The sequence below is a fragment of the Salmo salar genome, chromosome 20 (assembly GCF_965601325.2).
Source record: "Salmo salar chromosome 20, fSalSal1, whole genome shotgun sequence".
Lineage (NCBI taxonomy): Eukaryota > Metazoa > Chordata > Actinopteri > Salmoniformes > Salmonidae > Salmo > Salmo salar.
Genome location: NC_138310.1, coordinates 12,174,492 through 12,188,501, shown reverse-complemented (window position 1 = coordinate 12,188,501; position 14,010 = coordinate 12,174,492).

Genomic DNA, 14,010 nt, shown 5'->3' with positions numbered 1-14,010 from the left:
TTAAAAAAAATCGAATTAAACACTCCAACCCTGATTTTATTTAATTTGATTGTTTCAAATTAAAAGTACACATAAACAATAGTAAGATTTGTTTTGAGATAGGCCTACAATTCTACAAATGCAAGAACCTTAAGATATGTGGAATTGTCTTGTCTGCCCATCACTGTAATATTCTTGAATTAATAAAAATAATAAACCCACACACTGCTCTTGCTAGTATCACTGCTCGTTATAAAGCTTTAGGTGTCAGCCTCGAACCCACGGAAAGAGATGAAAAAGGTTAAATATTTTTTGAATATAAACATCTAGCAGCTTTGAATAACCAACAACTCATTACCCGCTCGAACTGGGGTTATCATTTACTTATACGTAATTTAGCAAATGCTCTTATCAGGAGCATTCGAACCATAGACCTTTCGCTTACTGGCCCAACGTTCTTAACCGAAAGGTTGCAAGTTTGAATCCCCGAGCTGACAAGGTACAAATCTGTCATTCTGCCCCTGAACAAGGCAGTTAACCCACTATTCCTAGGCTGTCATTGAAAATAAGAATTTGTTCTTAACCTGTTTGGGATAGGGGGCAGTATTTTCACGGCCGGATAAAAAACATACCCGATTTAATCTGGTTACTACTCCTGCCCAGAAACTAGAATATGCATATAATTAGTAGATTTGGATAGAAAACACTCTAAAGTTTCTAAAACTGTTTGAATGGTGTCTGTGAGTATAACAGAACTCATATGGCAGGCCAAAACCTGAGAAGATTCCATACAGGAAGTGCCCTGTGTGACAATTTGTTCTCCTTCTAGGGCATCTCTATCGAAAATACAGCATCTCTGCTGTAACGTGACATTTTCTAAGGCTTCCATTGGCTCTCAGAAGGCGCCAGAAAGCGGAATGACGTCTCTGCAGTCTCTGGGCAAAAAAAGCAGGAGTTTTTGTGAGTGGTCAGGCAGGGAACAATGACATTGGAGTGCACGTGCACGAGACGACTCCATGTTTTTCTTTCAGTCTATGAATGAATATAACGTCGCCCGGTTGGAATATTATTGCTATTTTACGAGAAAAATAGCATAAAAATTGATTTTAAACAGCGTTTGACATGCTTCGAAGTACGGTAATGGAATATTTAGCATTTTTTTGTCACGAAATGCGCCCGCGCGTCACCCTTCGGATACTGACCTGAATGCACGAACAAAACTGAGCTATTTGGATATAACTATGGATTATTTCGAACCAAAACAACATTTGTTGTTGAAGTAGAAGTCCTGGGAGTGCATTCTGACGAAGAACAGCAAAGGTAATCCAATTTTTGTTATAGTAAATCTGAGTTTGGTGAGCCCCAAACTTGGTGGGTGTCAAATTAGCTAGCCGTGATGGCCGGGCTATGTACTCAGAATATTGCAAAATGTGCTTTCACCGAAAAGCTAATTTAAAATCTGACACCGCGATTGCATAAAGGAGTTCTGTATCTATAATTCTTAAAATAATTATGTTTTTTGGCAATGTTTATCGTGAGTAATTTAGTAAATTCACCGGAAGTTTGCCGTGGGTATGCTAGTTCTGAACATCACATGCTAATGTAAAAAGCTGGTTTTTGATATAAATATGAACTTGATTGAACAAAACATGCATGTATTGTTTAACATAATGTCCTAGGAGTGTCATCTGATGAAGATCATAGGTTAGTGCTGCATTTAGCTGTGGTTTTGGTTTTTGTGACATATATGCTTGCTTTGAAAATGGCTGTGTGATTATTTTCGGGAGGGTACGCTTCTGAAATAATCTAATGTTTTGCTTTTGCTGTAAAGCCTTTTTGAAATCGGACAATGTGGTTAGATAAAGGAGAGTCTTGTCTTTAAAATGGTGTAAAATAGTCATATGTTTGAGAAATTAAAGTTATAGCATTTTTGAGGTATTTGTATTTCGCGCCACGCTATACCATTGGATATTGGTGAGGCGTTCCGCTAGCGGAACGTCTGTCCCTAACAGGTTTTAACTGACTTGCCTAGTTAAATAAATAAAAAAGTTCAGCTTCTGAAGTGATCCAATTAAAAAAAAGCTCCATATAATGAAATCAATGCATTGGGCCCTAATCTATGGATTTCACATGACTGGGCAGGGGCACAGCCATGAGTGGGCCTGGAAGGGCATAGGCCCACCTACTTGGGAGGTTGGCCCACCCACTGGGGAGCCAGGCCCAGCCAATCAGAATTTGTTTTCCTCACAAAAGGGCTTTGTTATAGAAATAAATACACCTGAGTTTCATCAGCTGTCTGGGTGGCTGGTCTCAGACGATCCCACAGGTAAAGAAGCCGGATGTGGAGGTCCTGGGCTGGTGAGGTTACACATGGTCTGCGGTTGTGAGGCCGATTGGACGTTTTGTCCCCAGCACAAGGTGCACCTGTGTAATTATCATGCCATTTAATCAGCTTCTTCATAAGCCACACCTGTCAGGTGGATGGATTATCTTGGCAAAAGAGAAATGCTCACTAACACGGATGTAAAACATTTGTGCACAAGCTTTGTGAAAAATACGCTTTTTGTGTGGCTGGAAAAATTCTGGTATCTTTTATTTCAACTCATGAAACATGAGACCAACATTTTACATGTTTGTTCAGTATAGTTATTTTTCTATTAATCAAATACATAGATACTTGGCCACAGCCCTTTAGATACGTCACTCATTGCTTCAAGCCACACCTCGCCACACCCACCATATGTAAACGGATCTCAAAGTCTAATTTAAAAACGTACAAAACTTATTGAGGAATCGTGTCGGTCAGTTCAAACCATTCCGCAACGTATCAAACGTTCAAGTGAATTGAACACCTCAGCTGGGGTGTGTCTTCTCAAACAGTTCCACATGAAAATGTGGTGCAAAAAAAAAAGAAAAAAAAGAATTCACAGCTTGATTAAAACCACAGTTTTTGTACAGGGTGAGTTGATTCATTCTCACTGTGGGTTCCCCAGCCCGATAACAGGCACGGTAGTAGGTGGCAGAACGGACCACTCTAACTGACTTGATCATCAGATCACAGGTGTTCTCCTTTCTCAAGGCTGATAAGTCATCTTTTTGTGGATAGTTGTACCCTCTATAGACAATGCAATTATGCTTTTGGATGTTGAGAATCAAGGTAAAAGGTTCTCCCACGATCTTTTGGCACCAGTAGACAAAAGTTGTACACTGATCATTGTCTTTGCAGCTGAAGAAGACAACCTGTCCCTCTGTTCTGGTCCATGATATCTCCTTGTCCAATTTACACACTGCCACTGACATTGTAATGACAAAATATACACATTAAGATGTACAAGGTTTGAATTATTATTATTATTTTATTTGTATTATTATTATTATTTATTCAACCTTTATTTAACTAGGATAAAATCCCTTATTAACTTATTTGTGTGACCTTACAAGATTCAGCAGAAGAATATAGCAACAGTATAGTGGCATTTAAAACAACAACTGCACATTGAGACAAAAGTATATTAGCAGAAGTCTGACGCATTTACGTGTGCCCACAATATTTCCTTCAATCATAGACAAATTCAGACAGAGACACTATTTTTCTCCAGTCATTTCCAGTTGTTCAATGACCAGGGTGCATTGTATAAAAAATAGATTGTACGTGATGGACACACACGGCCTACTTTAATAAAGGAAAGAATGACAACAGATCCTGGAGATGATGATTCTGATGTGTCCTCTATTGAACCTGAAGATAACTGTGTTCAGGTAGAGAAGTGATGAAGACGTGAGGTTAAACTGTCACTTGGGCCTCGTGGTTTCTAACTGCTCCTCCAACTTGATGTCACTTTATGTGGTTGTTGACAAAGGCTATGTTCCAATTTTATCATCTACTTATCTTTCCTTCCTCCCAAAGTGTGCACTTGTTCACTTCCCTTTTACTGATTTGAAAGAAAAATGGGAGCAGGTAGCCTAGCGGTTAAGAGCGTTGGGCCAGTAATTGCAAAGTCACTGGTTCAAATCCCCAAGCTGACTAGTTGAAAGATATGCCCTTCAGCAAGGCACTTAACCTTAACCTTCAGCTAGGCACTTAACCTCCTATAAGTTGCTCTAGATAAAAGTGTCTGGTAAATGTGGAAAGGCCACTAGCCTATACCTCCACCTTTCTAATGCTTGCGGAGAAAGGAGATCCCATCTGGAAAAAATTGGTTGAACGTCAACCAAAAAACCCAAAGTGATGATGTGGAAAACTTTTTAGATTTGTAAAAAGTCCTCGACATAAGGGCATTTTGTCTTTTTCACCCAACCTTTAACCTTAATTCAGTGACACTAGCACATTTCTAGTTGATTTCATGTTGAATTCATGGATAGTTGACAATTCAACCAAATTTAACTGAAAACTAAACTTGCCCAGTGGGATATTATTCACCGTCTAAATTCAGCCATTCTAGTATTTTTACCAAATGTATCAATACTTCTCAAATTCAGCTTATAAGTGATAAATTACAGATGTATCCTTGGTCAAGGTCCACCTAACAAAATGTTTTACTTTTGATGTACTGTACACCTCGATGTACCAATCCCAGATTGCTCCATTACTGCTGATATTGGTCCGCTGTGTCTTTCTCCACAAGATGGTGGTAACACATAAACCTATAAATCATGTTTAAGAAATCAAGTTGAGTAGAAAAATGGTTCACATAACAGACCAATGACTATATCTTTTTCAATCTTATGAACTGGGACTGCTGATTTTGGCTAGACGATCTGCTATCCCTGATGTTCTGTTATTATTAATTTACAGCGTTTTTATATACCATTTGATGTTTATAGTTCACCAGTTAAAAGTAATGATATGTGATCTGAGAAAAGAACAGACCTATGACCATGTCAAATATCCATATTTGTCATAAACAAGGTTAATATAGTAACATTCAGTGGTGTACTGCTATTTTTTAGGTGCGGGAGCCAGTTTTTGTTTTATATCTCAATCAAAGTTTGAACTGATAGATGTAGCCTATTGAATATCATCATAGAACACAGGAGGCTGGTGGCACCTTAATTGGGGAGGACGGGCTCGCGGTAATGGCTGGAGCGGAATCAGTGGAATGCTATCAAATATATCAAACACGTGGTTTCCATGTGTTTGATGCCATTCCATTTACTCTGTTCCGGCCATTATTATGAGCCGTTCTCCCCTCAGCAGCCTCCACTGTTATAGAATATGCGTTAAATGCATTTGCCAATTGCAACGTCTGCCTATGCCAACATGTTGTCTCAACAACATTTTATACTTTTAATAACTTCAAAGACCAACTTAGGGAACCACACCTTTATTTACCAATGAAGAGTACATGATCAGTGAATATATTCAATGTACAGGCTACAATGTGGGGATCTCTTGCGTGGTATTAACTACATGTATATAGGACTTGCATTCTTGGCACAATAAAGTTATTATATTCTACTCAATCCATAGGCTTCATTAATGCCATTAAGACTTGAAGTCGATACAACAACTATGATAACTGAGGTTCATAGATTGGTATGAATTAGTTCAGAACCTAACGTTTTTGTGTCCATACACAGATCAGCTACATACTGTAGCTAGCTACACATCCATAGGCATACAGTTATTTTTATCCTCCACTACACAATAAGCAAGCTGGCTAATGATAGTTAGTCAGCTAAATGATAGTTAGTCAGCTAAATTGCTAAATAGTGATGTTTGTAAATGAACTTTGACAAAAAAATATGCAAAATCGTTTGTCTCTAAATTAACTAACATATTCCTCTCAATTGTACATATATTTTGTTTGACTCGTATGACATTATAATCACTTACATTTGCTTCCACCGTCATGTTTTGTCAGCCATCTTTGCTGAAGACAGTCACCAGGGACAGGTGGCTCATGTCAAATTCGTCATTGGAACCACTCGATATGATTGATCATATAATGAGTGCTCTAACTCCCCCTTGCGGTGGTCTGGAGCAATGAAGCCGTGACGCTGGGTACCTCTAAGTCCCGCAGTATTGTATGCTGTAATCATGTGCCTATGAACCAGAGTTAAACTGATAGCACTGAGGCGGTGTGTCCTAGCAGGAAGTCCACTGTGTGCAGCTCATCAGGCACTAACATAACCTGAGCATGTATACCTCTCCTAAGCTTCCCAGTAAAGCAATAACAACAATAAAGCATCCCAGAATAGTGCTAAAAATAGCCCACGTTTACATATGTAGCTATAAGAAACAACGTTCGTGAAATCAATAATTTGCTAGTGACAGATGACATTCATATTCTGACAATCTCTCAAACTCACTTAGATAATACATTTGATGATATAGTGGTAGCAATACATGATTACAAGATCTACAGAAAATACAGAAATGCCAGAGGTGGAGGTGTGGCCGATTTTATATTCAGAACCACATTCCTGTAAGGCTTAGAGAGGATCTCATGTTAATACTGTTAATAATATGGTTACAGGTTCATCTGCCTCACCTAAAGCCCATTCTGGTGGGACGCTGCTATAGACCACCAAGTGCTAACAGTCAGTATCTAGATAGCATGTGTGAAATGCTTGATAATGTATGTGATATCAACAGAGAGGTATATTTTCTGTGTGATTTAAATATTGACAGGCTTTCATAAGGCTGGCCACTCAAGAGAAAGCTTCAAACTGTAACTATTGCCTGCAACCTGGTTCAGGTTATCAGTCAACCGACCAGGGTATTTACAAAAAGCACTGGAATTATATCATCAACATGTATTGGTCACATCTTTACTAATGCTGCAGAGATTTGCTTGAAAGCAGTATCCAAATCCATCGGATGTAGTGGTGACAACATACTAGTCATATCTAGGAAAACCAAAGTTCCAAAGGCTGGGCCTAAAATAGTGTATAAGAGGTCATACAATACGTTTTGGAGTTATTCCTACATGGTTGATGTAAAGAATGTGTTGGTCCGTTATGAGAAGCAACCAGACTCTGCACTTGACACATTTATGAAATTGCTTATCCCAGTTACATGCACCCACTAGGAAAATGACTTTTTCATTGGCAAGATTAGAAAACTTAGGCATGACATGCCAGCAACAAACGTTGACTCCAAGTATATCTGACCAAATTATAAAAGACAACACTGTTATTTTGAATTCCGTAAAGTGAGTGTGGAAGAGGAAGAAATTACTGTTGTCTGTCAACAATGACAAACCACCGGCGTCTGACGACTTGGATGGAAAATTACTGAGGATAATAGCGGATGATTTTGCCACTCCTAATTGCCATTTCTTCAATTTAAGCATACACGAAAGTGTTTGCCGTCAGGCCTGGAGGGAATCGAAAGTCCTTCCCCTACCTAAGAATAGTAAAGCCCGCTTTACAGGCTCAAATAGCTTACCAATCAGCCTGTTACCAACCCTAAGTAAACTTTTGTGTTCGACCAGATACAATGCTCTTTTACAGTACACACATTGACAACAGACTTTCAACACTCTTATAGGGAAGGACATTCCACAAGTACAGCACTTACGCAAATGACTGATGATTGGCTGAGATAAATTTATGATAATGACATGTTTTATGGCTTTACACCCCCTGCTATATTGTGGATAAAGAGTTACCTGTCTAACAGAACACAGAGGGTGTTATTTAATGGAAGCCTATCCAACACAATCAGGAATTCCCCAGGGCAGCGGTCTAGCCCCTTTACTTTTTTCAATTTTTACTGACGACATGCTCTGAGTAAAGCCAGTGTGTCTATGTATGCGGATGACTCAACACTATACACGTTAGCAACTGAAATGACTACAACACTTAACAAAGAGCTGCAGTTAGTTTCAGAATGGGTGGCAAGGAAGAAGTTAGTCCTGGATATTTCAAAAACGAAAAGCATTGTATTTGGGACAAATCACTCACTAAACCCTAAAACTCAACTAAATCTTGTAATGAATAATGTAGAAATTGAGCAAGTTGAGGTGACTAAACTGCTTGGAGTAACCCTGGATTGTAAATTGTCATGGTCAAAACATATTGATACAACAGTGGGTAAGATAGCGAGAAGTCTGTTCATAATAAAGCTCTGCCTCCTTAACAGTACTATCAACAAGGCATCGATTTTGTGTTGTATATATGTGGTAGTAGAGTAGGGGCCTGAGGGAACACACTTAATGTGTTCTGAAATCAGTTGTGAATGTATTCTAATGTTCATTTTTTTTATATGTGCCTTAATTTTGCTGGACTCCAGGAAGAGTGAAGTTCATTAGGAAAGTATTCAGACCCATTTACTTTTTCCAAATGTTCTTACTTTACAGCCTTATTCTAAAATTGATTAAGTTTGTTTTTTTCCTCAGCAATCATCACACAATACCCCATAATGACAAAGTGAAAACAGGTCTTCTGACATTTTAGATAATTTATAACATTTTGAAATACCTTATTTAAATATGTATTCAAAACGTTTCCTGTGAGATTCGAAATAGAGCTCAGATGCATCCTGTTTCCATTGATCATCCTTGAGATGTTTCAACAACTTCATTGGAGTCCACCTGTGGCAAATTAATTGATTGGACATGAAAAGACACACACCTGTCTTTATAAGGTCCCACAGTTGACAGTCCATGTCAGAGCAAAAACCAAGCCATGAGGTTGAAGGAATTCTCTGTTGAGCTCCGAGACAGAGGCACAGATCTGTGGAAGTGTTCCAAAACATTTCTGCAGCATGTCCTTGAGTAGCCAAGCCAGAGCCCGGACTTGAACCCAATCGGACATCTCTGGAGAGACCTGACAATAGCTGTGGAGCGACGCTCCCCATCCAACCTGACAGAGGATCTGCGGAGAAGAATGGGAGAAACTCCCCAAATACAGGTGTGCCAAGCTTGTAGCGTCATACCCAAGAAGACTCGAGGCTGTAATCGCTGTCAAAGGTGCTTGAACAAAGTACTGAGTAAAGGGTTGGAATACTTATGTAAATGTGATATTTCATTTTTGGATTTTTAATAGATTTGCAAACATTTCTAAAAACCTGTTTTTGCTTTGTCAATATGGAGTACTGTCTGTAAATTGACGAGTGAAAAAACGATTGAATCAGTTTTAGAATAAGGCTGTAACCGAACAACATTTTGGAAAAGTCAAGGAGTATGAATACTTTCTAATGCACTGTTGCTAATGGGGATCTATAATAAATACAAATAGCCTATATCCCGCCTAGCGGCGCAGCTGTTGATTTTGGCCGCATTAGAAAAGAGTGACTATTCAGCTTCTGCGAGCATCCTAAAAGCTCGTAAAAATGTTGGTTTTTGGTGTAACAGTAACATAGGCCTACCACTACTACTATGCTATAGCCTATGCTATTTGTTCTTGTATAATACAGCCCCAAGTCCATATCAAACTGTTTTAAGGACAGACGTTTTGGAAACACCTCATAGAGTTTTCTGTCTGTGGCTGTTCTTGTTATTTTGGATTTGGCCCGCTCAACGTGAGCGCAGAGCTTGTTGGACCAGGAAAGAGCTCGGCACCCAGCGTATTCACATACGCACTCTACCTTTGTAACTTAATGCTGAAGTTCAGCAGCCACTCAGCGAGTTGGTTACTTCTAAGCTGCTATACATATTTATTTGGTTTGTCATTCTATGGTTTTTCATGGAATTTTGTGGTAATTAAGTAGCGAATAATTTATTTTGAATTTATTATTATTTATTTTCCTCAAATATTTTTCCCATCTCTGTGCATTCTTAAATTGAAAAAAAGTGAGGGAGCGCAGCATATTATAGTAATTTAGCAGCCGCTCTTATTCAGAGCAACTGTCACACTTGTCGTTAGAAATGGCGGACCAAAACGCAACAGGTATGTGTATACTCATCTTCTTTATTTAACGGAAAAGAAGGAAAAAACCAAACAAACACGTATACAAAAAATAAGCAAAACGATGAACGACAAAATGACAGCCTTGAAGGCAACACAGCAATCCAAAGACAATCTCCCACAATTAGACAAACAAACACACCTAACTAATATAGGACTTCCAATCAAAGGCAACACCACACAGCTACCTTCAATTGGAAGTCCACCCCAATTAACCAAACATAGACATACAACTAACTAGATAACACATAGAAATACATAAACACAGACCATAAACCAAAAACCCGGAAATACTAAATCAAACAGGTGCTAACCCCGGAAGCACCTTAACAAAATAACCCCAAGCAACACCAAAAAAGAAAAATTCCCCCCTACTAAAGGGAGGGAAGGGAGGGTGGCTGCCGTCAACGACGGCACTGTGCTACACCCCCCCTCCCCAACCCACCTATCTCTGGAGGTGGCTCCAGCTCTGGCCGTTCCAGGCTGTTGGGGCAGTCTGGCAGCTCGGGACAGTCTGGGCAGTCTGGCAGCTCGGGACAGTCTGGGAACTCGGGACAGTCTGGCAACTCGGGACAGTCTGGGCAGTCTGGCAACTCGGGACAGTCTGGGCAGTCCGGCAACTCGGGACAGTCTGGGCAGTCCGGCAACTCGGGACAGTCTGGGCAGTCCGGCAACTCGGGACAGTCTGGGCAGTCCGGCAACTCGGGACAGTCTGGGCAGTCCGGCCACTCGGGGCAGTCTGGGCAGTCCGGCCACTCGGGGCAGTCTGGGCAGTCCGGCAACTCGGGGCAGTCTGGGCAGTCCGGCAACTCGGGGCAGTCTGGGCAGTCCGGCAACTCGGGGCAGTCTGGGCAGTCCGGCAACTCGGGGCAGTCTGGCCAGTCCGGCAACTCGGGGCAGTCTGGCCAGTCCGGCAACTCGGGGCAGTCTGGCCACTCCGGCAGTTCTGGGCAGTCTGGCCACTCCGGCAGTTCTGGGCAGTCTGGCCACTCCGGCAGTTCTGGGCAGTCTGGCCACTCCGGCAGTTCTGGGCAGTCTGGCCACTCCGGCAGTTCTGGGCAGTCTGGCCACTCCGGCAGTTCTGGGCAGTCTGGCCACTCCGGCAGTTCTGGGCAGTCTGGCCACTCCGGCGACTGTTGACTGGCGGGCGGCTCCGGCGACTGTTGACTGGCGGGCGGCTCTGACGTATGTTGACTGGCGAGGCTGGGTTTACGCACTTGAAGCCTGGTGCGTGGTGCTGGTACTGGACGTACCAGACTGGGAACACGTACATCCAGGCTAGTGCGGGGAGCTGGCCTGGGGCTCCATTCTTGCCCCGCAAAACTGCCCTTGTGCCCCCCAAAATTTTTTTATTGGGGCTGCCTCTCGAATTTCCTAAACTCTTCCATTGCCCTGAAAACACTCCTCCTTAACTCGGCCCATGTCCATCCTTCCTCCTCGTTCCTCTGCTGCTTGGTCCTGGTAAGTTGGGAGATTCTGTCACGCTTGTCGTTAGAAATGGCGGACCAAAACGCAGCAGGTATGTGTATACTCATCTTCTTTATTTAACGGAAAAGAAGGAAAAAACCAAACAAACACGTATACAAAAAATAAGCAAAACGATGAACGACAAAATGACAGCCTTGAAGGCAACACAGCAATCCAAAGACAATCTCCCACAATTAGACAAACAAACACACCCAACTAATATAGGACTTCCAATCAAAGGCAACACCACACAGCTGCCTTCAATTGGAAGTCCACCCCAATTAACCAAACATAGACATACAACTAACTAGATAACACATAGAAATACATAAACACAGACCATAAACCAAAAACCCGGAAATACTAAATCAAACACCCTATTTTCCAAAACACCACCCCGAACCACATAAAACAAATACCCTCTGCCACGTCCTGACCAAACTACAGTACCAATTAACCTTATACTGGCCAGGATGTGACAGCAACTTACAGTAGTGAGTGAAAACATTTTGGTACTGGTCCCCCGTGGGAATCGAACCCCCAACCATCTGATCCACACCGGACCACTTTGGCATCAGATGTTGAATTGGAGATGGTCAGAGCATGTTTACACTATAATCAGTAATTCAACCATCGTTACCATTAGCAAGTGTTGAATTCTGAGAAAAACATTCTGCTTCATGTAGCTAACAAACTGTCAATACAAAGAGAATCAGATTGAATCCACTAAAGGGAGTACTATCTTATTCAATGCAGTAAAATAATAAGGTACACCGTTCAAGGCACCAAGTACATTTTCACAGTAGCAAGCCTGTGTGCATGTTGCAACACAACACCACATTTGTTCAATAATTACATTGCTTGTTAACCTCTATGGGCTAGGTGGGACACTACCTACTCAACAGCCAGTTGAATCCTGTGGCGCGTTATTCAAATACCTTAGATATGCTATTACTTCAATTTTTCAAAAATATGACTATTTTACACCATTTTAAAGATAAGACTCTCGTTAATCTAACCACACTGTCTGATTTCAAAAAGGCTTTACAACGAAAGCAAAACATTAGATTATGTCAGCAGAGTACCCAGCCAGAAATAATCAGACACCCATTTTTCAAGCTAGCATATAATGTCACATAAACCCAAACCACAGCTAAATGTAGCACTAACCTTTGATCTTCATCAGATGACAACCCTAGGACATTATGTTATACAATACATGCATGTTTTGTTCAATCAAGTTCATATTTATATCAAAAACCAGCTTTTTACATTAGCATGTGACTAGCATGTGACTAGCTTTCCCCCCGAACACTGCCGGTGAATTTACTAAATTACTCACGATAAACGTTCACAAAAAGCATAACAATTATTTTAAGAATTATAGATACAGAACTCCTCTATGCACTCTATGTCCGATTTTAAAATAGCTTTTCGGTGAAAGCACATTTTGCAATATTCTCAGTAGATAGCCCGGTATCACAGGGCTAGCTATTTAGACACCCAGCAAGTTTAGCACTCAAAGTCAGATTTACTATAAGAAAAATGTTATTACCTTTGCTGTTCTTCGTCAGAATGCACTCCCAGGACTTCTACTTCAATAACAAATGTTGGTTTGGTCCAAAATAATCCATTGTTATATCCAAACAGCGGCGTTTTGTTCGTGTGTTCTAGACACTATCCTAAAGGGTAAATAAGGGTGGCGAGCATGGCGCAATTCGTGACAAAAAAATTCTAAATATTCCATTACCGTACTTCGAAGCATGTCAACCGCTGTTTAAAATCTATTTTTATGCCATTTTTCTCATAAAAAAGCGATAATATTCCGACCGGGAATCTGCTTTTAGGTAAACAGACAAAGGAAAAGAAAGCATTCGGTTGAAGCGGGCACGCGCCTAAGCCCATAGTACTCTGAGTGGCCACTTGCCAAAAGCGATAAAGTGTTTCAGCCAGAGCCTGCCTCGATATCGTTCAGCTTTTTCCCGGGCTCTGAGACCCTATGGAAGCCGTAGGAAGTGTCACGTTATTGCACAGATCCTGAGTCTTCAATAAAAAGAGCCAAGATGAAACACTACTTCTCAGACAGGCCACTTCCTGCTTGAAATCTTCTCAGGTTTTGGCCTGCCATATGAGTTCTGTTATACTCACAGACACCATTCAAACAGTTTTAGAAACTTTAGGGTGTTTTCTATACAAAGCCAATAATTATATGCATATTCTAGTTACTGGGCAGGAGTACTAACCAGATTATACGGGTACGTTTTTTATCCAGCCGTGTCAATACTGCCCCCTAGCCCTAACAGGTTAATTCAATGAAGCAGTGGCGGATGTAGGTATAGGCGACATGGGCAGCTGCCCAGGGCGGCATCTTTCCGGGGCAGCACGGGGCGCGCGCACAAAAACAATTGAAAAATGAAAAAAAATTATATTCGGAATGGTGACATTTGCGCGATCGGTTTTCTATCGCTCATTTGCACATCACGTCAATGATATCATTCCGAATATTGTGGATCAGTTAACCTTGTAGGAGTGGGCACCCTGATTCTAGTTTGTGAGCTAGGCAGGCTACTGCCTGAGAAGGTCTCCCACTCAGAAGTATGAGACGGGGATGGGGGCGGGGTTAGGTTGACCTCGGGTCTCCCCACTGGAAGCCTGAGGTAGCGGGAGCAGGGGAATCTATCATATATAACTTTGTACAGTACTAATGCA